The 25,598-nt window shown below is 40.7% G+C and overlaps 1 protein-coding gene across 4 annotated transcripts in view; it reads right to left on the bottom strand.

The window, feature by feature from the left end:
* The window catches only part of LRCH1 (leucine rich repeats and calponin homology domain containing 1), a 191,906-nt gene that overhangs the window by 102,285 nt on the left and 64,023 nt on the right, over nucleotides 1–25,598 (bottom strand). The window lies entirely within an intron of this gene.

Genomic DNA, 25,598 nt, shown 5'->3' on the forward strand with positions numbered 1-25,598 from the left:
CCTAGGCAAGTATGTAAATTGTATCCTTTAATATATCTGAATACGTATACTTAACATAACATTTAACTTATTTAATTCAATTTTGCATTCATAACGTGTATTATCTTTCAAACACATCTTTTATATCCTCTGCAAACAAACACATAGTAGATACTAAACAAATATTTCATTCACCGGAATTACTGAGTACCTATATGCATAAGACCGAGATAAACCAATTGTGTCTGTTAAGGACCGACCCCGTGTCTGTCTTGGCAAAGTGTATCCTAGACCGTAGTAATGGTCTACAGAGCAACGTAAACACACAGCACAGTTTACGATATCACCATCTCAACAATAATAAAAGAAGAATAGTCCTTAATGTCTAAATCTGGGAACAGCAGACATAATTGTAGAATACAATAAAACACTGAATTTAAGAAAAGAGCCACTACTCTCAAAAACAATAGCAGATCGCCTCACTCTATTAGGAGGGACTCAATCGGTGTGAATCAAGGACGTTCAGTAAATAACATTTCACACAGTCTGAAGGAACCACACTCTAAAGAAAAAAAGATAGGAAGCTCACATAGGCAATACTCTAATGAAACAGAAGAGCTACTTTCCTGAGTGTCTTTCCAATAAATAAAGACATAAATAAATAAAAATAGGCATAGATGGCTTTAGAGGGGAATTCTAAGAAACTTTAAAGGGATAATTCTGATAATATTTAAACTATTCCAAACTATACAAAAAGAAAGAAAGTTTCCAAAGTCTTATTTAAACAGTACGCTCTTTTTTTTTAAAAAAAGATTTTATTTTTTCCTTTTTCTCCCCAAAGCCCCCCGGTACATAGTTGTGTATTCTTCGTTGTGGGTTCTTCTAGTTGTAGCATGTGGGACGCTGCCTCAGCGTGGTCTGATGAGCAGTGCCATGTCCGCGCCCAGGATTCGAACTAACGAAACACTGGGCCGTCTGCAGCGGAGCGCGCGAACTTAACCACTCGGCCACGGGGCCAGCCCCTTAAACAGTACGCTCTTGATACCATCACCCAACAAAGAAAGTACACAGAAGGGAAATTACGTACAAATCTCCCTTTCAAATATTGATGTAAACCCTAAATTTAAAAAACAGTAAACAAAATTGAGCAGTACGTAAAAAGATGAACATACTGTGACTAAGTGGGGTTTATTTTAGAACCAGAAGGATTTCATATTATTTAAACAATTCACCATATAAATAGAATAAAGGTGAAATAGCATATGATCATCTCTATAGATATTTAAAGATATTTGATAAAATACTGCGTTCAGACTTTTTTTAAGACAACTTTACTGAGTTATATCTTAAATATCATAGAATTGGCCTATTTCAAGTGTACAATTCAATGATCTCTAGAACTTTACTAAGTGATGCATTCATCACCATAAATCAGTTTAGAACATTTATAATCATTCTTAATGCAATTGCTTAATAAAAGGAGAATAGTTGGCTATTTCCTTCCATAATTTACACACACGTGCACGCACACACACACACACACACGCATATGAGAGAGAGAGAATATTTTCATTTACTGATAAATCATGAATGATTAGAAACGTTACCATTAAAGTCAAGACAAGATATCACTACTACCTAGACTACTATTACTATTTCTTACTGTTCGGGACTACTAGCCAACGACGGGGGATGAGGAAAGGAAAGAAGGACCAACATTGGAAAGGAAAAGATAGAATTATCACTATTCACAGATATTCTGACTGGTTTCCTGGAAAACCCAAAAATATCAACAGAAAAACTATTACAAATGTAAAAAGGTACAGGGTAGAAAAGCAATATACTTAAACAACAGCCTTTACACACAAACTAGGAAAATTATACAACAGAAGAGACCAAATTGATGATAATAACAAAAGAGTAAAACACCTAGAAAATTTTAAGACACAGACAAAGTTTATATGAAGAAAATTTTACAGTGCTACTAAACAACACAAAAGAAAAGTTAAAACAGTTCAAAAGATATCCCATAATTTTAAATAGGAAGATAACATCAAAAAGGTGTCAGTTCTCTTTAAGTTATTCCTATTTAATTTAATGCACTCCCAATTAAAAAATTACTTCTAGGATTTTTTTTCCAATTTGCTGAGGTTATTATACAAGCTGATTCTAAGTTCACATGGTAAAATAACAATGCAAAAATAGCCAGCTATCTCTCCAAAAAGAGGAGCTATGAGAGAAATCAGCTCTCTTGGACATTAAAAACACATCATAAAGCAGCGTGGTAGATAGACGGGAAGGTCATGGAACAAATTTCAAAGATGGGAAACAGGTCAAAGACACATACATATGGAAATCACGTATGCAACAGAGGTGGCATTTCCAATCACGAGGGAAAGATGTAAGGTCAGGAAAGAGTCTGAGAGAACTGAATAGTCATCTGAAACAAACACACACAAAGAGGATGACTATCTACCGCACACCTTCTATCGCAATAAATTCTAGGTGAATCAAATAATTAGCTGTAAAAAGTGAAGCCGTGCCAGCACTAGGACAACACACGGGAAGGGTGTGTTTATGATCCTAGCATAGAGAAGGCCTGCCTCTGAGTGACACAAAGCAAGCTTGATACATTTGACACATAAAAACAAAACCTACTGCATTTTAGAACAAACAAAACCTCCACCAAAAAACATAAATGAGCATTAAGGCATGGGGGGCAGTGTGGGAAGGTGGACAATTCATAAACCCAATAGGCTAATTTTTTATACATAAAAAAAGCCCCTACAGTCAATAATAATAAGACAAAAAAAAAAGAAGCAGAAGAAAGAAAAACGATATGAACAGATGGCTCACAGAAAAGGAAATACAAATGGCTCTTCAGCATATGAAAAAAATGGTCAACGTCACTCAAATTAGAGCAATGCAAATTACAACTACATGGATAATATTTTTCACCTATTAGATTAGCAAATATCAAAAAGTTTGATAAACAGGTTGTAATGCTGAGCACATGGTGATATAACTGAAAGAGATTTTAGAAAAATCTATCAAAACTACAAATGTACAAACACTTCAACCTGGCAATCTTTCTCCTCTACAGATAAACTCATACATGTGCAAATGACATATTTTTTAGCATGATTTGAAATAGTGAAAAATAAAAAGCAATTTAAATATCAGTGGAGGTCAGGTTGTATATTAATTTGCCACTAACAAATGTCATAAATAATACTAAAATTAAATCAATCAATATTAACATAATATAAATGATATTTCATGCGATGGATGTAATAGTAAACATTATATTCCATAATGGAATGCTAACGTTATGCAGCCATTAAAATGAATGAAACAGCTTTATAATGTGCTAGTATGGAACAATCTCCAAGATATATTATAAATTTTTTTTAAAAAGCCAAGTACAGAACAGTGTATATAGTATTTGTGGTTTTTAATGAATATTTACATAATTGTTTAAATATAAATAGATTATCTCTGGAAGGCTACACAAGAAACTGGTAAAAGTAGTTGTTTCTGGAGAGAGGATTTCTTGCTGGAGGACAGGAGTGGGAGGGAGATTCCTCCATTACAGACCCTTTTGTACCTTTAGGAAACTGAATGCATTGCTTATTTGATTTTATATATGTATATACATAAGCATATATAATATGTATTATTATAACATATATAGTAACCCATACATATACACACATTTTCAACAACCTCCCACCAGCATTCTTATTCTTTCGCTACACAAAGAAGTTCATTTCATTTGCAAAGAGCTAAGAAGCCTAAGCAAACTGTGAAGTCCCACATATTAAATTAAGGGAAATACAGAGGCGAGCTTCTTTTCAAGAATGGTTAGAACCTATACAGAAAAAAATTCCAGAAAACTCTTGCATTCTTTCTTCCTGAAACTCTTTATTAGACATGGCAAAATTCATGTGCTACAATGTTAGAAATTCGCACAGAAAACTTCTATGTACTGTTTCCTTCAGGTTCAACTCAAACAAAATTCCACGGAGGTTCCAGTTTACATTCAAAACTTTATCTTTCCTGAGAACTGCCAGAACTATATTACCAGGTTGAATGTTTCGATAAATGTTTTAAGTAATAATAATGTTTTCATTAGTTTCAGGGACCCCAATGCTTTTGAAACCAAAAAATATAGGGTTGTTTGTAGAAATACTGTTATATAACTACCAGCCTTTTAAAAGATAATGGACATCAAATTAATAATAAAAACCTCTCCAATCCGACAGCAGAAGACTCCAGTTCTAAAGCTACAACCATCTGAGATATTTGAGAAAGTTACTCAATTCTCTAGGTTTCTGTTTCTAAATAGGCAAAATTAGAGTATGTGCAACTGGATGAATTCTAAGATTCTTTCCAGATCTAAGATTTCTGTGAATAAGTAAACAGTATTCAGAAATCAACTATTTTCTGTCAAAAGTATTCAGAATCCAAGTGATTTTGTTTCATCATCATAACGAATAGCAGCACTTAAGTACCCCAAAAAGCTATAAAATACAAACCCACATGGAATAAATACTGACACACTCTTTTAATGAATTTGTCATTTCATTGTAGAACCTATATTCTATCACATAAGGTGAATTTTAAAAGTGCTCTGCTTTCAAAATTGGGGAAAATGTAATGGTAGGAGAAGAAATTATAAAATAGCTTATAAATTAAGCTAATATTCAATCCTGGGCTAAACTTATTAACGGCATCATTATTAACAATCTGCTAAAAAATGCTCGAATAATGTTCTAATTAGTGTACATCTGATATTTTCATTGCTACTTACAATACAGATGTCACTTGTTCTCCTCCCTTCTTATTTTCTCCTCCACAATCTCCCGATTGGAGGGGAAACTTGTGCCCTTTCCTCCCTGTGATCTCCTCCCTGGCCATCTAGCTGTGCATCCCAGAGCAGGAGCTGTTCGAAGCGCTGGTCAGGGCTTCGGAAGAGATGGAATTAGTCCTGTCTACTGAGAGGAAAAGGAAAGACACCTGGCAAAATCTAAATTTCGCCTCATTTTAAATTGTATCTGATAGCTCCCCTTTAATCTTTGTTTTTAATTGTGCAATTCTGCAAGTATTTTTTCAGGAATCCTTTCTTTTGAAAGGAGTCAGGCTATCCATAATGCATAAATAAAGTTATAAGGTGTTAACTGTGGGCATCTGCGGTGCCCGAGCCTGCACTGTTAGCCAAATGAGCGGACCTCTGTGTCCACAGAGTTAGTGAGAATCTACCTGTGCAATGTGCCCCCTGCCCTCCTGGGTTTGTGTTCCAGTTTCTACACAAAAAGGGAAGAAATTGTATTATAAAATCTACACATTGCTTCGACTCTTCCGATGCCTATATAAAAACAGTTGCCTAGATCAGCGCTGGTCAAATTAACAAAAAGCTGAAAAACAGAAAAAGAAAAATTTTCCTCTTTATTTTAGATTCATTACCCATATGAAGAATTACATGTATTCATCAATATATACTGACCACATGGTTTCTGCAGAAATGAAAAACACATAGGCCTACTTTTAAGGAATTGATTTGAAAAGTGAGACAAGGCAAACCCAGAAGAATCATAAGATAAGATGTTCTAATTGTGCTTAAAAAAAAAAAATGGCACAAACAAAGAGCTGAAATCCTGTTGGGTAAATAACGTTACCATCTGCTGAGCGTTTCCATCGTGCCAGACACTATATCTGGAGGTTTGCATCTGGTAGCTCACTTAAACCACCACAAGGAGCAGTGTCACCACCAATCTGAAGACAAGGAAACTAGGTGCAGAAAGCTAATGTGACTGCCCAAAGCCACAGAGATAAGTAATTACACTCACACCTAAGCATGCCTGACTGAGTCCCCACATGAGACCACTCTTTCTCCATAGAGTAATGGCCAGGAAGACCATGATGTGTCCGGCAGTTCGATTATCAGGAAGACATAGCAATTACATCTTTACTGCATTTTATTTGTCCAAAATGAAATCAAAATAAAGTCAATACATTCTGTGTAGAGACCCTGACGGTAGGAAAGTTATAAACATTACATTCAAAAAAATATAGTACTGGGGGCCAGCCCTGTGGCCTAGTGGTTAACTTCAGCGAGCTCCACTTCAGCAGCCTGGGTTCGTGGGTTTGGTTCCCGGGCGCAGACCTACACCACTTGTCAGTGGCCATGCTGTGGTAGCAATCCATATACAAAATAGAGGAAGACTGGCAGAGATGTTAGCTCAGGGCAAGTCTTCCTCAGTAAAAAATAAAAAATACTGAAACAGGGTGTCAGCTGATGAGCTAAATTCTGGACATGGATACAGGAAGCTTGGTTAAGTAGGAACCCTGGCTTAAATTGCAAATTATGCTAACCTTACGTAAGCACTCTCTTTCACTGAAGAGTTTAGAATGGGTTTCCAAATACATGACTTACTTTTCCTACTCGTCTCTGAGTATCATTTAATTCTCAATTAAGTTTATTATTGGAAGAGAGAAAGAGGGTGCAAAAAACAGGCACATGTGCTTGCTTTACTTAAGCTACTGCAGAAATCACCTTGTATCTTTAGGCATCCACTAACCCGCCACGGGAAAGATGCCCAGAAGGGCAGGGGAAGTCAGTGTGGATTAAGATGTTTTGACTTTGAAAATCCAGAGTGGATAATGCAATTACAAATCATGGAAAAAATGACATACAAATTTGTTCAAAACTTCTCCTGTGAGCTGAAAGCAAAGAAATAAAACAAGGCTTGGTCCCTCTTTTAAAAAGAAGAAGGAGAAGAAAGAGGAGGAGGAAGAGGAGGAAGAAACCTACGACTCAGTTGTAATTAAAGAGGACGGTCGGTTCACAGTGTGCACACAGATGTGGGTGGCCCTGCCTCAGCCCTTGAAAGGGAAGGTCTCTGCCAGAAGGCAGCCAGAGCCCAAGTGGGAGCCTGCTGTCCCACCGACAATTACAGACAGACCACGTGGGAGCAATGAAGCTTTTCCACCTCAGGAAAGACAGAAAGAATAAGAGCTCAGAGGTGACAGGCCAGTGTCAAGAAGGCAGTTAGCATTTTTATCTTAAAATGCAACCCAAACGAGCTGGGCAAATGGGTCAGGAGCTGAGAAAGGACCCAGGAAGGTAGGAGTGACAGAAAGATAAGCTTTGAAAGCCAGCGACAAATATAGATGAAGGATCTGTGTTTATTTTTGTTGCTTCTTGCTCTAATTCTGTTATAAATATAGAGAGGTGTCAACAAATTGGCTTATGAACTATTTTCCTAAATAAGACATTTGCCTAGTATTTCCGAACCTTGCTGGTACACCGAAATCACCTGGAAAGTTTTCACAAATCCTAAAGCCTGGGGCCCACGGCCAGAAATTTTAGGGTGTGACGTGGGCATCAGGATTCCTGGGATGTCCGGTTGCCTCTCTGTATTCTAGAGGAAACAGGTGAAGAGATGATCCAAGTGCTCAGCTTTCCCGCCAGAAACCAAGCCTCACCGGCAGGTGGCCCTCTCCTAGGGGTAGCAGGGGTCTGGTTGGGACATCCGGCTGGTACCTTACCAGGTATCCTAATTTGGGAAAGGAAACCTGCACCAACCCAGAGCTAAGAGTTGTTCAATTAGCTTCCTTACTCTTAACTCCTCCTCAACTAGTTTTTGATACAATCAGAGCAACAAAAATCCGATCTGGAATGGAGTTTTACATATTATAAATTAGCTATGATCACAGAAAATCAAAGTTTTTTCCACATTTAAATCCTCACCATACCCTAAGGAGACAGGGGCTGTTATAACTCCAAGTTACGTGTGCACTCCAAGGCCCAGAGAGGTTAGGTAACTTGCCTGATGACACGGAGCTAGTAAGTGGCAGAGGCAAGAACCAACCTGTAGGTAAGATCGCAAAGCCCCTCTCTAAACCATTACTGATTCACCCTCAGAGGACTGCAATATGGGGAAAGTCAGTTCTTCAGGTGGGTATCTTTTGTAAACAAACAAAACAATTTCATAGATACGTTTCAGATGCCTAGTCAGGAGGCATTACATGATCCCATAGCTCTGGACTAAAGGTAAGTGACCTTTGACCGGGTCCCTAATATTTTCTCCAGGAAGAAGAGCAAGTGTCATCGACGCCTCGTTTCTTCCACCCACCCCCAGCTGGCCACGGTCCTTCCTGGCTGCAGACCCGCCCAGAGCGCAGCCCTGCACGGGGGCCCGGGACACCCCACAGCTGCGTGCTGACACAGCGGGGCAGCAGCCCTGAACCCCAGAACCCGGCCTCCGCGCGGACGCTGCTTAATTGAAGCGTTCACATGAAAGCCGTGCAGCCAGAAATAAAACAATAAGTTTCGCTATGGCCAAAACAAGCTTTACAAATCCCTAAAATAAAGTAGCCAAATGAATAAAAATAAGCAGGGGAGGGTAGAAAAACAGTCAATGGAATCTGGTGTGCAGTCAGCACCATCGGAGGCACGATGTTGTTTTTGTATAAAAAAGGAAAGTGGTGCCTCAGGAGGAACTGGAGGAGGCCCGGCGCTCCAGCAACAACATCCTGAGTTCTCAGGCACGACAGCCACGAAGCAGAAGCGCTGACAGCCCCGTACAGCAGGAACCTCATCTGCAAAGTCTTGCTTTCTGGTCAGAAGAAAAGGCCCAGTCTTGGAAGTTGAAATCATGCCCAGTGCCAGCAAGATCAAACGATATATTTTTTAAGCTCAATGATAAACATGTTATCATGAAAGTTTAATTTTAGAATATTAGCACTAATCACGTTTCAGTAATCGGGTGAAACGTGAATTCATACGTAAATCTAAACCCTGACTCACCAACAGGAGCAGGGGACCCGCTGTTTTCCTAACAGTGAGGAGTGATGCTCTGTGCCTGGCCATCTCCACTCTCTTGCTTGGTCCCTCCTGTGACCACAGGTCAAAGATAGTCCTCGGGTGGAAGGACGGTCTGGGGCCACCTGCCCTCTCTGGACAATCCATATGCTTCTCCACCTCGGTAGGCAGGCTGTGTCTAGAAAAATCTCACCTATATCTTTCTAGCCCTCCTGAACTTCCTCCCTCTGCTCTGCAATGTCCCCAGCATCTGTCTGCCCCTCACTTCACCCTCTCTCAGCACAGACACCCCGCCCAGCCCCATGATTCAGCACCCATGGGGGACCCCTGCACACTGGAAATGCGCTGGAGCTGGAAGTGACGGCTGACTCATCCTTGACTCTGCAGACAGAGCTACCCGACACTCTAGGGTTAAACAGCAGAAATAATAAGCGGATTCCTAAAACTTCTGAGTGAGTCAGTCAAAATCTCAAGCTACATCTCTGAGATCAACAAAAAAAATCATGTCAGAGAGTAGAGATTTGTTAACTAATTCCTCAGCATGAACTGTGAGGTCTTTCCCGACCACCTACTTAAAATTTCAACATATCTGTCTCACCTCCTTACTCTGTTCTACGTTTTCTTTTTTTTCTCAGCAGTTAGATAAGCTTCTAACATAGCATACAATGGATTCATGTATTATGGTTGTTAATTTTCTCTCTCCCTTACTAGAATGTCCGTTCCATGAAGAGTGGGATCTTTGCATTGCTCACTGGTACACAGTAAATGCTTAATAAATACTTGTTAAATGAATTGAATGACTGTAGTAGAAAAGTAGGTTCTTCGGTCAGGCAGTTTGAGTTCAAATCCTGGTCCCACCACTTAGCTGTGTGGCCTTGGAAATAATTACTTAATTTCCCTGTGCCTCGGTTTCTCCACCTATAATACAATGATAACAATAGTACTGGCCCCACTGAATGACCAGAAGGAGTAAATGAGATGAAACGTATACAGTCCTGAGAGCAACGCCAGGCGCAGAGTGAAGCTCTCTAAGAATAGTCTCTGTCATTATGTGAGCTGATGCTGGCTTCTGAGCATTTCCAGCGGGAAGGAAAGCCTGGGCTAGGAAGGAGCTGAAAATCGAACTGACAAGCACGGGAAGCACATCATACATACAAAGACCTCAGGATAACGACAGATCTTAGAGGAAAAAAATAGAAAAAAAGAATTTTGTATCATGAGTGAAAAATGTCTAAGTCGATTTGAAGGTTTTCCTTTCCAAGGCTGGAGGAAGAAATAAGAAATAGAATTAATTTTGGTAAATGCCAAAAAGCGTATCATGACAGATTAGAACCTTGGCCCAGAGATTTTATTAGCAGGTGATACCCATTAAGCCCATAAAGTGCCAAAGAGGTAATTACACATAGATGGCCTTTTATTGAACAAATGCATTTTTGAAATATGGACAGCAAAAATGGATTTCTTTATTGTACCTCTCCTATCCAAAGCACTGCCAAAAAAATTAGAAAAAAAGATTTTAAAAGACCAGCATAGATGTGAGGGGAAAACAATTCCTGTCCCAAAGTATAATTATTTTACTTAAAGAACCTCTAAAATGTTCACTCAGAGGCTTTTTACTCTTAAACACAGTTCTAACAAATGCTATTACTGACTGTTCCAGCCCCACAGTATTTTAGAAGCAACAAATAAATAAAGAAAAAGGAAGTAGCCATAAGAAACCACACTTCTAGCAAAAAATAGTAACAGATAGTGATATATATATTTTTTTTAATTTAAGTACTTTAAACTAAAAAATTTTTAATGTAACGCCAGGGCCCATTTAACTGTTATGGCACAATACAGTTATAGCACAAAAATAATACTGACAGCTCTAAACACTCTAGTGAGAGTTAACATATTTGAGGATTAAATTGTGTTTAAAATGTTCTGTTTAAGAGACCAAAGAAGGGTGTAACTAATTTTATAATGTTTTCATGTAAAATTACTCAAAACAAAAACATTTTAGGTGGTTTTAGCTTCTCTGTAATGACCTTCTCCCTGGCAATTCTGTTTAGCTACCGTTTCACTATATGATGAGTCACTTCCCACTTGCTTAAAGAGAATTTTGGCTCTGAGACATAATAATATTAATCATCTCTAAATTGGGAAATACTAATTTGAAGGGACAATACTAATTTTCTTATAAACCACAAATGCTTTAAGTAGCATTATTTGCAACAGCCAAAAGGTATCAACAATCCAGCTGTCCATCCATGGAGGAATGGATAAGCAAAATGTGGCCCACACATACCATGGAATGTTATTCAGCCTTAAAAAGGAAGAAAAGTCTGCCATATGCTACCACTTGGGTAAACTTTGAGGGCATTATGCTAAGTGCAATAAGCCAGTCACAAAAAGACAAATACTGTGTGATTCCACTGATATGAGGTTCCTAGAGGAGTCAAATTTATGGAGACAGAAAGTAGAATGATGGTTGCCAGTAACAGGGGGAAGGCAGAAAGGAGAGGTATTGTTTAGCAGGTACAGAGGTTCAGTTTTGCAAAATGAAAATAGTTCTGTGGATGGATCGTGGTGATGGTAGCCGGCAGTATGAATCTACTTAATGCCACAGCACTATGTATACTTAAACACGGTCAACTTTATGTTACGTTACGTATCGACAATAAAGAACGCACGTTTTTAAAAATGGTCACAAAATACAAACATTATCCTGGAATTTAAAAGTTCCCAGAATAGGGGCCTGCCCAGTGGTGCAGCGGTTAGGTTCGCACGTTCTGCTTCGGTGGCCCAGGGTTGGCAGGTTCGGATCCCGGGTGCGGACATGGCACCGCTTGGCAAGCCCTGGTGTGGCAGGCGTCCCACATAGAAAGTAGAGGAAGATGGGCACGATGTTAGCTCAGGGCCAGTCTTCCTCAGTGAAAAGAGGAGGATTGGTAGCAGATGTTAGTTCAGGGCTAATCTTCCTCAAAAAAAAAAAAAACTCCCAGAATAACAGACATGACTAACCCTCCAGCGCAGAAAGCCTGAGTGAAGGGGACAGCTTTGCGGATGCACACGGGGAGAGAGAGCACATCTACACCATGAACATTATGATGCAGCACTCTGACCAAGTGCCACTAAATTAGCCTCGCCTTACCCAACAGTTTTGCCTAGCTCCATCCATTGATCAATATACATATAGGCCCTCACTCAGCACCGCACCAACCCTGTGTGCTTGCTGCACTGGCACCTCCTAAATGTTGGGAAGAAGAAGTGAAATGATGCGTACAAAGCAGTTAGCAGTGCCTGGAAATCAACAAATGACAAGCTGAGAAAAGAAACATAATTAGAACATGACTTCTGCCCTAACAACCTCTCTGAGCAGAAAGGAAGAAAGACTCAGAGCCAATAGTTAAATTCTAGAGAGGTGTGAAAACAGGCACAGTTACAGATTACCGAACAGGAACGGGGGCCCTCAGGGTGCAGAGGAGCCCAAAGCAGACACAGCGCAGGGCTCCGCTGGGGACAGGAATCCTGAGACCCTGGAGTGTGTGGCCAGCCCCTGGCAGGGCAGACTAAAGGCAGCTGCTCAGGGGGTGTGAGGGGAGGGCAAGAGACTCTGGGTTCAAGAGAGAGGACAGTCTCTGAAACTTTTCCTGTGAGGCTATGGAGCCCAAAGGGCCCTTCACTAAAGCACATGATTAAGTATTTAAACTGTAACGAATACCTTGTTGCACGACTAAAGTTGAGCAGCTGATGACAGTCACTCACCGGCCAGTTCATGGAGAGTTTCTGACATAATGTAACTAGAGGAAGACTAGTTACAAGTCATTATGGGATCTAACAAGTGCAGGATGAGTAATTTCGGGAAAGCAAAAAAGGTGAGTCCCAAGGGCTCTAAGGAACACTGGTCTCCCGCACACCCAACTGACACGAAGATGCTGCAGCCAGAGGAAGGGAGTGGACTTGCCATAAACAGAGCTGGGAGAAGACAGAGAAGCAAACTATGAACTCGGTGGTCTCAGAGCTGCCGGAGTGTTGTTATCATTCCAGGCTCACCATCAAGAGTGCGACAAGGCACGGTTGTTGAGTTGATGATCACATAAATATTGAAACTCTCAACCATGAAAGAAATGGGATTTGCTGGAGAGAAAGCCCTTTATAATAAAAATGACCAAACCATAAAGTTTTTCCAGGATTTTTACCTTGGTTGGAAGCTTTTGAAATCAAATAGACTGTGAAACAGTCTTTTAACTTCAGTTAATCATAACCATCAATTAATTAGATTCTTTTATTACATACGTTAAAAATAGCAAATAAAAACATCAGGAAAGTTAATACTACCCCCCAAAGGTAAGAGGATAGAGGGCTTTTATAGTTTACCCAGCATTTTTACATGTTATTATTGATTTGGTCTCTCCTTTTAAAAAGAGCCTTTTACAGGCAAATCAAATATTATCACTTTTTTTACAATGTTGTAAATAAGCTCAGGCACGAGACCATGTAAGATCTTTAATTCTCACAGATAAAATTATTGACCCTCCAAGGGACTCTCTAAATGGCATGGAGATGTATTAATACATTGTAAAACAGTTCCAAGATAAAGAAAGGAATCTTTTATTAAGTGTCAAGTAAATCATAGTCCCACTAGCCAGATAATCCGTTATTCAGGTTTTGCAAATACTTGTGTTAAACATAAAGTAGAGTGAGGGTAAAAGCCATCATTTTGAAGTAGAAATGATACAGAATTGAACATTTATACCATATGGTGTTAATTGCCCTGGTAGTTGATTAATCTCAAATGAGGCAAAAATTTCAAAAGCTATCCACAAATTCTGTGCCAGTTTTGACATATTGCTGATGAGGTCAAAGGAGGAATCATGACCACAAATTTTATCAAAAAATCTCAAAGATATTGTCAGTGATATTTTTAAGTAGATGTAATTTAGGAAATCTAAAGCTACTGTCATTTAAATTTAATATTCCATAAGAAAATGAATTTTATATATCAGTCCATTTGAAAATCCATATTTTCTTGTACATAATGAAAATGCTAGTTTCACCACTAGTGACATTTTATGTGGATAAAAATGTTCAAAGTAGCCTAAATTATGATTTCGTTTGTATGTCCTTCTTTGGAAATAGACACACTGTTTAGGGGAATTTTAAAATCAGCCTTTTTATCTTTTGGATAAAATAAGAACTTAAAATTTCAAAAGAAGCCTATAGGGCCAGCCTGGCGCAGCGGTTAAGTTCTCACGTTCCACTTCTCTGCGGCCCGGGGTTCGCCAGTTCGGATCCCGAGTGCGGACATGGCACTGCTTGGCAAGCCATGCTGTATTAGGCGTCCCACACACAAAGTAGAGGAAGATGGCCATGGATGTGAGCTCAGGGCCAGGCTTCCTCAGCAAAAAGAGGAGGACTGGCAGCAGTTAGCTCAGGGCTAATCTTCCTCAAAAAAAAAAAAAAAGAAGAAGCTTATAGTGTTTTGTTTTGTTTTGAGGAAGATTAGCCCTGATCTAACATCTGCCACCAATCTTCCTCTTTTTGCTGAGGAAGACTGGCCCGGAGCCAACATCCGTGCCCATCTTCCTCCACTTTATATGTGGGACGCCTACCACAGCATGGCTTGCCAAGCGGTGTCATGTCCACACCCAGGATCCGAACCAGCGAACCCCGGGCCGCCGAAGTGGAACATGCGAACCTAACTGCTGCGCCACCAGGCCAGCCCCAGAAGCCTATAGTTTTAAGAGAGGGAAATGGACCATTAATTATGCTTTTTCTGTCTGAGAAAGCTTCTCTAGAGTCATTCAACAAATAATTATTGTGCACCCACGATGTGCCTGGAAGGGTTCTGAGCGTTGGGCAAACAGCAGTAAATGCTGGCAAAATCCCCACCTTCTGGAGCTCACATTCTAGTGGGGTGAGCTAAACAAAACTAACAGGTAAAATATATAGCATGTCAGATGGTGGTCAGAGAAAAAAATAAAGTAGAAAAAGGAAAGGGGAAGTATGGAGGAGAGAAGTGCAATTTTAAACAGGATGACCAGAAAGAACTAACAGATAAGGTGACAGTGGAGTGAAGAGCTGCAGGAAGGAAGAGAAGAAGTCATGGGAATGTCTTGGGGGATGACCATTCTCCCTGGGTGAACAGAGGATGGGCAAGCCCTAAGGTTAGGGCAGGCTGGCATCTTGCAGGGACACCAGAGAAGCTTGCATTGCTCCAACAGAGGGAACAAGGGTGAGAAAATAAGAAACTAAGACCAGTGAGTCTATGGGGTAGCAGATCAAAGAGGGCTTTCGGCCGCTGTGAAGATTTGGCATTGACTGGCCACTGGCTCACCTCTTAAAAAATGATCTTACTAGATGTTGTATTGAGAATGGCTTGTGAGGAAGCAATGATCAGGGCAGGAAGACCAATGAAGAGGCTACTGCAATAATCCAGGCAGGGTAAGATGGTGGCCAGACCTGAGTGGTAGAGTGAAGTGGTGAGAAGTGGTCAGATTCAGATTATATCTTTAGAAAGGAGAAAAGTAACCAAATTTCCTGAATAGATGTGATTTGAGAAAAAGGAGTAGTCAAATATGACTCCAAATGTTGACTGCAGGGGATGAAAGAGTGGAGCTGTCATCCCGAGATGCGGAAGCCTGGAGGCAGATACTGTGGGGAAGAGAAAGAGTTCATTTTGGAGACATCAATCTTGAGATGCCTGTTAGATATGCACATGAAGACATCAGGTAGGGAGGTGCAGAAGTCTGGAGCTTGGGGGACAAGTCTAGGCTGGAGATACAAATGGTGGGAGTCGTCAGAGTACAGGTGACACTTAAAGACATAACTATCTAAAATCACCAAGGGATTCCATGAAGGTGGAGAAGAGGGCCCAGCACTGAGCCCTGGTCACCCCAATGTATGGAGGCAGGAAAAAGAAGAGAAGACCAAGACGGAGTGATCTGTGAGGAAGGAGGAGAGCCCAGGCAAGCACGATCTCCTGGCAACCAAGTGAAGAAACCATCTCAAGAAGGAGGGAGTGGATCCATTGTGCCCAGTGCCACTGCTGGGTTAAATAAGCCCGAGACTGAGAAATGACGGTTGCATCTAGCCAGGTGGAGGTCACAGGTGACCTTGAGAAACATAGGGGGAATGTAAGAACAAAAGCCTGATAGAAGTGGGTTCAAGAGAGAATAGAAGGAGTAGTTACAGGGGTCAAATTCATAAAGACAGAAAATAGAAGGGCAGGTGCCAAGGGCGGGGGGAGGGGAAATGGGGAATTATTGTTTAATGGGTAGAGAGGTTCAGTTTCACAGGATGGAAAAGTTCTGGAGAGTGGCTGCACAACAATATGAATGTACTTACTACTGAACTGTACACTTAAAAATGGTTAAAATGGGAAATTTTATGTTATGTGTATTTTACCACAATTAAAATTTTTTTTAATTTAAAGAGAGAGAGTGTGGAAGGAGAGGAATAGGTTACAATGAGTTTAGGCAAATCAAGGCACCTGTGGAAAAGGGGAGCAGAGAAGCGGAATGGAAGCTGGAAGGGTCATGGTATCGGGGGACAAATATCAGCATATTTGGATACTGATGGGAATTAATTGGTGGAAAAGGGGAAACTGATGATACAGAAGAGAAAGGAGACAATTGTGGAGTGACGTTCTTAAGAAGATGGGAAGCGATGGGATCTTGTGCTCAAGTGGAGGTGGTAGTCTTCCATAGGAACATAACAATTCCTCTCTAGCAAAGGAGGTGAGGCAGCAGGTGTGGGCACAGACGCAGATAACTGAGTAGGTGAAGCAGTGGGTACACAGGGAAGTTCCCTTAATTGTCTGTGAGCCCAAACAGCTGAGAGGCACGAGGGTAGGGGAGAAGATGTTAAAGGTTTAAGGAGAAATGAAAGTATAAACAAGTCAATAAGAGAGTAGGAAAGTGATGGGCACTAGAGAAATGTAGAGTGAATGCCAGGTGACACTAAAGGCCCACTTGAAGTTAGTGGTCATGAACTGGAAGTGAGACCGCCAAGATGGCTGCAGTGCATACAGAGAGGCCTAAGAGAGATGTGTACATTTCACTGTGTTAATTGGTTGTGTTCAACCTTAGTACCTTTGCTATCAAAAAGCTCAACCTGGGGGCCAGCCTGGTGGCATAGTGGTTAAGTGTGTGTGCTCCCCTTCGGTGGCCCAGGGTTTAGAGCTTCGGATCCACAGTGTGGACCTATACACCGCTCATCAAGCCATACTGTGGTGGTGTCCCACATACAAAGTGGAGGAAGACTGGCATAGATGTTGGCTCAGACTAATCTTCCTCACCAAAAAAACCCCTCAACCTGGAGATGATAATAATAAAATAAAATATTGGCTTATATTTTGCAGCTCTGGTCCCAGAGCACATATCTAACTGGGGAGAGCCAAGCAAAATCACCACATGTAAGCCTGCTCACCAGTAAGTCATAGATGTTAGAGGAAGACTCTCAGGCACTGTGTGGCAACTTCCCAATTCCTTCCCACCTAGAGAAAACCATCCAAATGTTCACTCACTCACTCATTTATTGGGTGTCTTCTATGAGCCAGACATACCATGCCAGATATTGTATATAGTGACATAAATTTAAGACTCAATTCATAACTTCAAGTAACTCAGAGTATGACAGAGGAGGCAGAGAAATAAACAAAAGAAAGTGTACAATGAATTAGATCTACGTTTATCAGCATGGTTAAATACCAACTCTGTCTGAAAGGTTAAGAAAGTCTTCAAAGAGGCATTGACCTGTAAGCTGAGTCTCTGGACAAGTGTCTGTGAGATTGTCACGGGCAGAGTGGATAACTCACGCCACACTAACAGGCGCAGCCTAGATGAAGAATGGAGGGATGGGGTAGCTTGTTAAGGGACTGTTATTGGCATTACGGCTGAGGCACATGGGACTGATGGTGAGCAGGGATGCATGGAATCAGTTGTTAAAGAGAGTGATCACAAAAATGGAGGTGAGAAATGAGGAGGGCCTGAAGTAAGGGGAAGACAGTTGATTTGGAGGAATGGGCATCTCCATCATCATCATCCTATCATCAGGAGGGAATGGACAGGGGAGACATTTATGAGGTAGAATTGGTAGAGCTCAGTGATCAGTTAAACACAGAAAGTGAGGAGAAAGAAAGAGCTAAGGGCATCTTGGGGTTTCTGGCTTGGGTAAATGCCTGGAAGCACGCTACTTGCTCAAAAGGAAGGCAGGAAAAGAAACAGCTTTTTGGGTAATGGTGGGAGAGTCATGAGTCTAGTTTTGGATACACTGATTTAAGATATCTTTGGAGCAACCAAGTAGAGTGGTCTGTTGGCCACTGGATTGCGGGTCTGGAGCCCAAGAAAAAGGTCTTGACTAAAATGCAGGTTTGGAAGACATCAGCATATAAATGAGTAGCCAGACATGATGCCACCCTGGAAAAATGTGAAAAATGAGGAAAGAAAATGAGCTTGAAAAGAATCTTCCAGCAGCTGTTACCATGAAGCCAATGCTTTGCTCTTTCCATCACAACTTCATAAAGGCTTGGCTCCATGGCCCAAGGGCTCTGGTGAGTCCTGGAATTCAGACTTCCTGAACCAAAATCCAGTGTTATCTCCACTATAGCACCCTGCCCTATGTGTTTATTACACAATTCAATGATAATGGTGGTATTATACTGACATCCTGACCAAGTGTGTGTAATATACTGACGGTATCTAATTACTACATTATCACTCACTTTTTAGGAACCAATCCTGATCCATGCTTTAGAAATAAGTATTTTTCAGTTATACTTAGGGTCACTATCAATTCCTAACGCAACAAAAATATTGTAAGCAAACTACCAAGGCAATTGAGAAGCTTGACTCCTTCCAGAAATACCTCCTTGGGCAATTTTTTTTTTTCTTAGCTTAAAAATATGAAACAAAGAAGGAACTGTCTACAAAGTGCCTGGTTTTCCAATTTTTAAAGTTCACATTTAGCTAGGGCAGCACTGATAAGAAAGACATTTTTGTGACAGTGACTGAATATAGTATATCCCATTGTAGGAACATGAATTTTAAGGTTAGAAATAGTTTATTTATTTCAGACGATTTCTGCATCCTTTTTTACATATCTAGTTGGAAGCTTCTTGTTGAACTAAAAAGTAATAAGATTGTTGATAACAGTACAAAAATTGTTTCACTTATCACTTACTAGAAACTATAATAGAAATGCAGTTTATCCAAATCATTTAAGAAAATATACTCAACTAGTATATTATTTTCAAACATATTGTTTCTGGAAGATTTAAATGTAAACAAATTGCTTATTCTCTTGAGACTTCTCTTTTTCCTCTCATTTTGATCACATGACTTACTCATCTAGAGTTCATGAACAACAAATAATCATTGCTCGCATTAAAGCAAGAATTTTTACCAAAGGCTCTGAAAAGAGCTAGTGTTTATGGAACATACTCAGAAGTCTACCCTCTTTAAGCCACTTGCATTATGCTTTAAGTTTGAAGACTAAATAGGTTTTATCTTCTCATTATCAATTGCTTCAAAAAAATTCGAAATCCAAATCTTAGAAAATCTTTTTTGTTCCCTGAAGTTCAAATTGTACATTAGTCCCATGCTAAAGTGGACACAAAAATGATACAAAATTATCCAGTATTTGCAATGAGAATTCTCTAGGTTTTCATGCTAGTTCAGTGGGCAGTAATTGCCACCAACTATGCATTTGACTATATGCACTATACATATGGCACCAGCTCGTCAAGGGTTCCTACCAGCAAATGCAGGCGGGCCTGCTGGTACTACAAGTTGTTGAGGCCACTAATCATTATTGTGCACTTACTGTGTCTTGGGAGTGCAGAGTGTTTTCCATGAATTAACTCATAATCTCATAAAAACTTCATGGGAGTGTTATCCCCCCTTGCAGATGAAGAAATTGAGAACAGAGAGGTAAAATAATTTGACCTTTAACGCACAGCTAAGAAGTGGAAAAGTTGTGATGTACTTAATGCCACTGAACTGTATACCCCAAAATGGTTAAAACGGTAAATTCTACGTTATGTATATTTTACCACAATAAAAAAAATCATTAAAAAAATAAATTGCTAGATCCACACTTGGCTGCTTATACCAAAATAAATTCCAGGTAGATTAAAAATTTAACAGTAAAAAAGAAACAACAGAAGTACTATGAAAAAAAATGTTGAAAAGCTGGGTTTCAAACCCAGGTAATCTACCTTCAGAGTCCATACTACATGCTAATGGTCTTCCACGAATTGCTACTTCATGGGTAAAACCTACCCAAAATGCTCTTTTATAGACCTCGTTCACCATCATCAAATCAAGTTTCATAAGTCAACTGTACTCCAAGTCTTGCTGGAAAATCTGTAATGCACTGGGCATGTCTGGCGCTCAACAATGATGGGCAAACCTCAAGACCAGGTTGGAAGCCACCTAGAAACCCTTAAAATTGCAACAAGTTGTTCGCTGTAGAGACAGTCACTCTCGACAAGCATTCGAAAGGAGACTGCATGCCAAGTGCACTCAAGAACCCACTTTTGGAGCCTGTAGTTTAGGGGGAAATGTTTGCCATGGAAAAGATGCAAAAAATAATCACACTCGTGTTTTAAGAAACCACATGCATACAGCAGAGAACAAACAAAATTACAGTTTTCCAAAATACCTCAGAGTTGAAAGCTTGCAAAAAGCCTCAAATCTTTACTGCAGATCTAAAATAGAGTTCAGAGAGGAAGGAGGGGGCAGATCCCAATTTTGAGGTCTCCCAGTGGCCTGCAGACAAAAAGATTCCCAGATCTAGGGAGCACATTTCTTCCTGGAGGCGGGACTAGAAGGGAGCCGGGGACAACTGCAGAAAACCAGAGAAAACCAGATCTCCCCAAAGCCCGCAGTTACAGAGGGAAGAGTTTATAAATGCCTTACAGCAGTGATGGCTCACCTCGTCTATTTCACCACCTTTCATTTATTACATGAATGATTGCTTTCTCACCATTGTTCCGACTATCAGTTTGACTGCATTTTAAAAAGGAAGGAAAGTCAAAATGCCTCTCTCCCCATGCATTCTAAGTCTCAATGTTGAGTTTAATTTCCATTTAACAAACAATGCAGTCCTTGCCCAGTCCCAACTTTGTAGTGCACACAAAAGCTTGGCAGAGAGCTACTGAGAGAGAAACAGAACGGACTGCTGGGCGGAGCTCTCATCCAATTGTGGGACTGCAGAGAGGGAGAGAATGGACCTTGCATTCTTACACAACGGGTCACGGTAAAATAAGACGCATCCTTAGATTCAGACGACCCTGATTTACGAAAGCCTTAAGTCCAACCTTGGGAAACCTGAATAATCAATGTCATTCTTTGATTAGTTTGCTGAGGAAGTAGTAATAATAAATAGTAAAAACCTTCAATAATTTTGGAAGCTAGGACCGCAAGGAGAATGCTCATTTTTATAACTTACAATCAACTGTCCATTGGTAAGAAAAAAACAATATTCTTGCCCCATCCATTTGCTTTCCACCCACCAATTATGCTCCAGGGACCCAAATTGTAGACAAGCTCTGAGACTTTCCATATGGCCGTTATCATCAGTTTTCAATAGGCATTCATTGAGTGAGTGGCAAGAGTGTTGTTAAAAAAAAAAAAAATGAAAAGAAAATCATCTGCCCTGGGATTCTAGGAATGAGGCCCATGGACATCACAATTATCATCCTCACAAGTCTGAAGGAATCGCTCTGTATCTTTCCCTTGTCCAGAATTTTCCCTCAGCCCCACTTTCCTTCCCTACCTTCACACTACCATCTCCATGTAGAATCCTGTCCATTCTTTAAATACCTGCTCAATTACCACCCACTGGGGGACACCTCTGTTCCATCCAGCTTTAAGGGATGTCTGCCTTTCCTAACTCCTGCAGGGTGGAACAGGTAAGTGGTTCTTACTCAAATATTCCTTATACTGTGGTTAGTGTCTGTTCAAGATAATGGGCATGAAGAGAGCTACTCTAGGAAGTGACGTGGGACACAAATTGCAACCTGCATTGCTGACTCCTAATTCATATTTCTGCTCTCATTTCCCTCCATTTCCCAGTCTTTCCTGACACATCCCCCTCCACCTCCCCATTCCCACAGACTCAGAGAGGCATAGACAGTCCCCCAGTTTACCCAGCAGAGACCTCCATGAAGTCTAAATCTCCACTGAGAACCCACACGATGGGCCCAGAGGATGGGAGGAAGCTTGATGAGGACAGAATCAAAGGCCAAGTTGCTATGGAATCCCGGTCAATAGCCCATGGACAACTTCAGCCAGCTGCTCCCCATCATTTTCAAACCTTTCATGAACCATACAATTAGAGACATTAATGGTGCTTATTTTTATTTTGATTGGTGCACAGATGACACAAAATGCATTTTCATAGGATTAGTATAGAAAAGTTAAAAATAAAAATAACAGGGGCTGGCCCCATGGTACTGGTTAAGTTCAGGGTGCTCTGCTTCAGTGGCCTGGGTTCCAACCCCTGGCACAGACCTACACCACTCATTGGCAGCCATGTTGTGGTGGCAACCTACATACAAAATAGAGGAAGACTGGCACAGATGTTAGCTCAGGGTGAATCTTACTCAAGCAAAAGGAGGAAGATCAGCAACAGATGTTAGCTCAGGGTGAATCTTTCCCAGCAAAATAAAAAATAAAAAAATAACAAAGGCCAGCCCCAGTGGCCTAGTGGTTAAGTTCAGCACACTCTGCTTCGGTGGCCTGGATTTGGTTCCTGGGTGCAGACCTACACTGCTCTGTTAGGGGCCATGCTGTGCTGGCGGCCCACATATTAAAAAGTAAAGGAAGACTGGTACAGATAGTTAGCTCAGGGCAAATCTTCCTCAGCAAAAAAAAATAAAAAATAAAAATAAGTGAGATGTAAAAAATAAAAGACAGAAATGGGCTACAGACCCTGGGAAGACAATCAGTGTTCACTGGCACTGTTTTATTAATCAGGGAAAGCTATCTTTCCCCCCAATAAAGGATTCTATCCCAGCCTCATCAGTTTGCTCTTCTGCTCCCTGATTTTACCCTAGGTTCTACACCCTTGAGACACTCTGCAACTTTGCCCTCAGCCTTTTTTCATGTTTTCTCTAGCTTACCAGGAACGTGGCATCAAAGTTCTTAGGGAAAATCCTCTGAGATATCTTTATTTAATTTCTAGGATTCAGGGATATTTAGCGGGCCACTGTCACACTCAGAATGAATAATACTTGAAAATAATTTTTGAAGATTACTATCTGGGCAATCCAATGGGTGTGTTCAGGGATGCTCAGCAGCAGCGGCAGCAGCACTAGGTATTGTCTGTTTGTTGCACAGCATCTTCTGTGATACGGACTAGACTGGAAATAGGGGACTGATTGCAGTCACGCTGATCCATACATGATGTGCCCCACACCCCACTGCTATGCCCCTCCAGGTGACAGCGGCTGGCACATAGTGAACTGACACTCACGTAGTACCAGAGCCCCCCATGGCCGTTCCCCTCATGGTCTGGGCCTGTTGGGCCCCATGTCTTAGAAGTGCCCTCTGTGCAATTCACCCTGCATGATTCTCGCAGGTCTTTGTCAGTGTCGCTCCTGTCCCAATCCTCACCAGTCTCACAGCCTTCCTCGCATCCCCTTCTATCAAGCAGCCCCACATTTTTTAAGAAGTTAAAGTCATATTTACCAAAGTGCGCACATATACAGTAGGAACTTACATCTTCTGCACTGTGCTACTCTTCTTAGTCTGGTTTTTATTGTTTGTGTTAGTGCTCTACTTGCAAAGTGGCCTAGATTTAGAGTGGTCGGCCCCAACCCTGTATTTCCCATAAGTTGTGTTCTTTTGACTGCGTGATTTTGTAGAAGGTGAGGTTTTCCGGAATGGGTATATCAGGTTATAGCAGAGACACCTGTAACAGTAATTCACGCCATGAAAAGTGAGCAAAAGAGAAAACAATGTGGGTACCTCAAGGATATCACATGGGTCCGAAAACTATGAATAAAAAGGAAAACCTAGAAAGACGGAGCTACAGTTAGCCCTTCAAAATATGCTATTGCTGTAAGTGATCAACAGCCGTGAACCAAGTCCGGCCAGGGACAGTGTTGGCAGGATTCCTTCCGTGGAAAAGGAGCCTGGACTCCACATCCTTCTTGATCTTTGCCATCCAAGTGTGTGTGTGTGTGTGTGTGTGTGTGTGTATGCACGTGCGTGTGCTCACGTGCACTAAAGTAGTGTGGACCAGGGTTGAGAAGGAGGGAGAGGGGGAGGGAAGGACTGAGAAAATGGTAGGACAGGCGGTGACAAAACAATGCAATAAAACACTGGACAAAGTCTCTAACTCTGCCTCCTGTGTGGTACAGAGGCTTGCATAATTCATTTAATCCTCTGGGCCTCAATTTCCCCACCTGTCAAATAAAAATCCAGCTGCATCTAAAACTCCTTGATACTAACCAAAAGGAAAGGGGTAGAATCAAAACCATCCCTTTCACTACCTTGGTTTCCAGGAAGATGGAGGATTCAGCTTTCATCACATTTACATTTACAAACACCAGCAGACACAGAAGCACACAGATGCCCATGACCAAAATGTTACTATCACATTTTATATATCACATATACTTTCAGACATGGGTCAGTTGGGTTGAACTGAATCTTTCCAATTAACCAAGAGATCACTATTCTCATTTCTACTTTTTCCAAGTAGTACATTTACAAATAAATGACAGAACCAAAATCCAAACTTATGCCTATGAGACTCCAAATCCAAAGCTTCCATTTTACCATACTGTCTAAATAAAAGATGGATGAGGCATAGGAAAACTCCCAACCATTCCTCAAGCATTAATTTGAGGAATACACATGAAGAAATTAAAGGAAAACACTATCTGGTGTTTATCTCATTTATAGTAAAACAGAAAGTCAGGATATTATGATCACTTTCGTTTTTGCTTTTGGGGGGTTTTCTTTCTTTCTTTTGTTTTTGTTTTTGGGTTTTTTTTGCATAACCTTACTGATGGAAGTGGATAATGAAAGAAGACAAAGAAAAGCAAAGGTGGCTGTTTATTTCCTATATTAGCATATGCCCTCCTTCCTCTCTGGTATTTAAATTTAAGTAAAACAGAAGGGCAACACAGCCTCAGTACAAATTTTATCATGAGCCACCATGCCATCGGCGGTCGCTAACAGTGTAAACCAACCAGAGGGACTGCACTTTAGAAACAGCTGCGACCACCCTTCTCTGCACATGAAAGGGCTAAAACTGATCTAACAAAAATCAAGCCTAATATTACACAGTTTGCACATAATATGTCTTTATCAAGGTTGTCAGGCTTAAAATGTAATTAAATAGAAACTAATCAACACACAAAGGAAGTAGTTCCCCTTCACAACTCCTTGAATTACCCAGAAAATTACTCCATACAGCACCACTTGTGAAGTACAGTAGAAGACACAAAATGATGGAAAATTACCGAAATATCACCTTACAAGCTCATAGCCCATTTCCCAATTGCAATTTAACTTAACTCAACCCACGTTTATAAAAGGCTCACTCTGTGCCAGATGCTATCCAATAAGTACATTAAAATAACAGAACAGAGAAAGGCAGTGACTGTCTTTAGGGTACATATCATGGGATGACTCCATCTTCAATATGTTCAATATGACACAATATGGCCCTTGTCACACTTTAGAAAAGAAACCTTCCATTTTCTTTTCTTTTTTGTTTTTTTGAGAAAGATTAGCCCTGAGCTAACTGCTGCCAATCCTCCTCTTTTCGCTGAGCAAGCTTGGCCCTG

Source organism: Equus przewalskii, chromosome 16 (assembly GCF_037783145.1).
Source record: "Equus przewalskii isolate Varuska chromosome 16, EquPr2, whole genome shotgun sequence".
In the NCBI taxonomy this organism is placed as follows: Eukaryota; Metazoa; Chordata; class Mammalia; order Perissodactyla; family Equidae; genus Equus; species Equus przewalskii.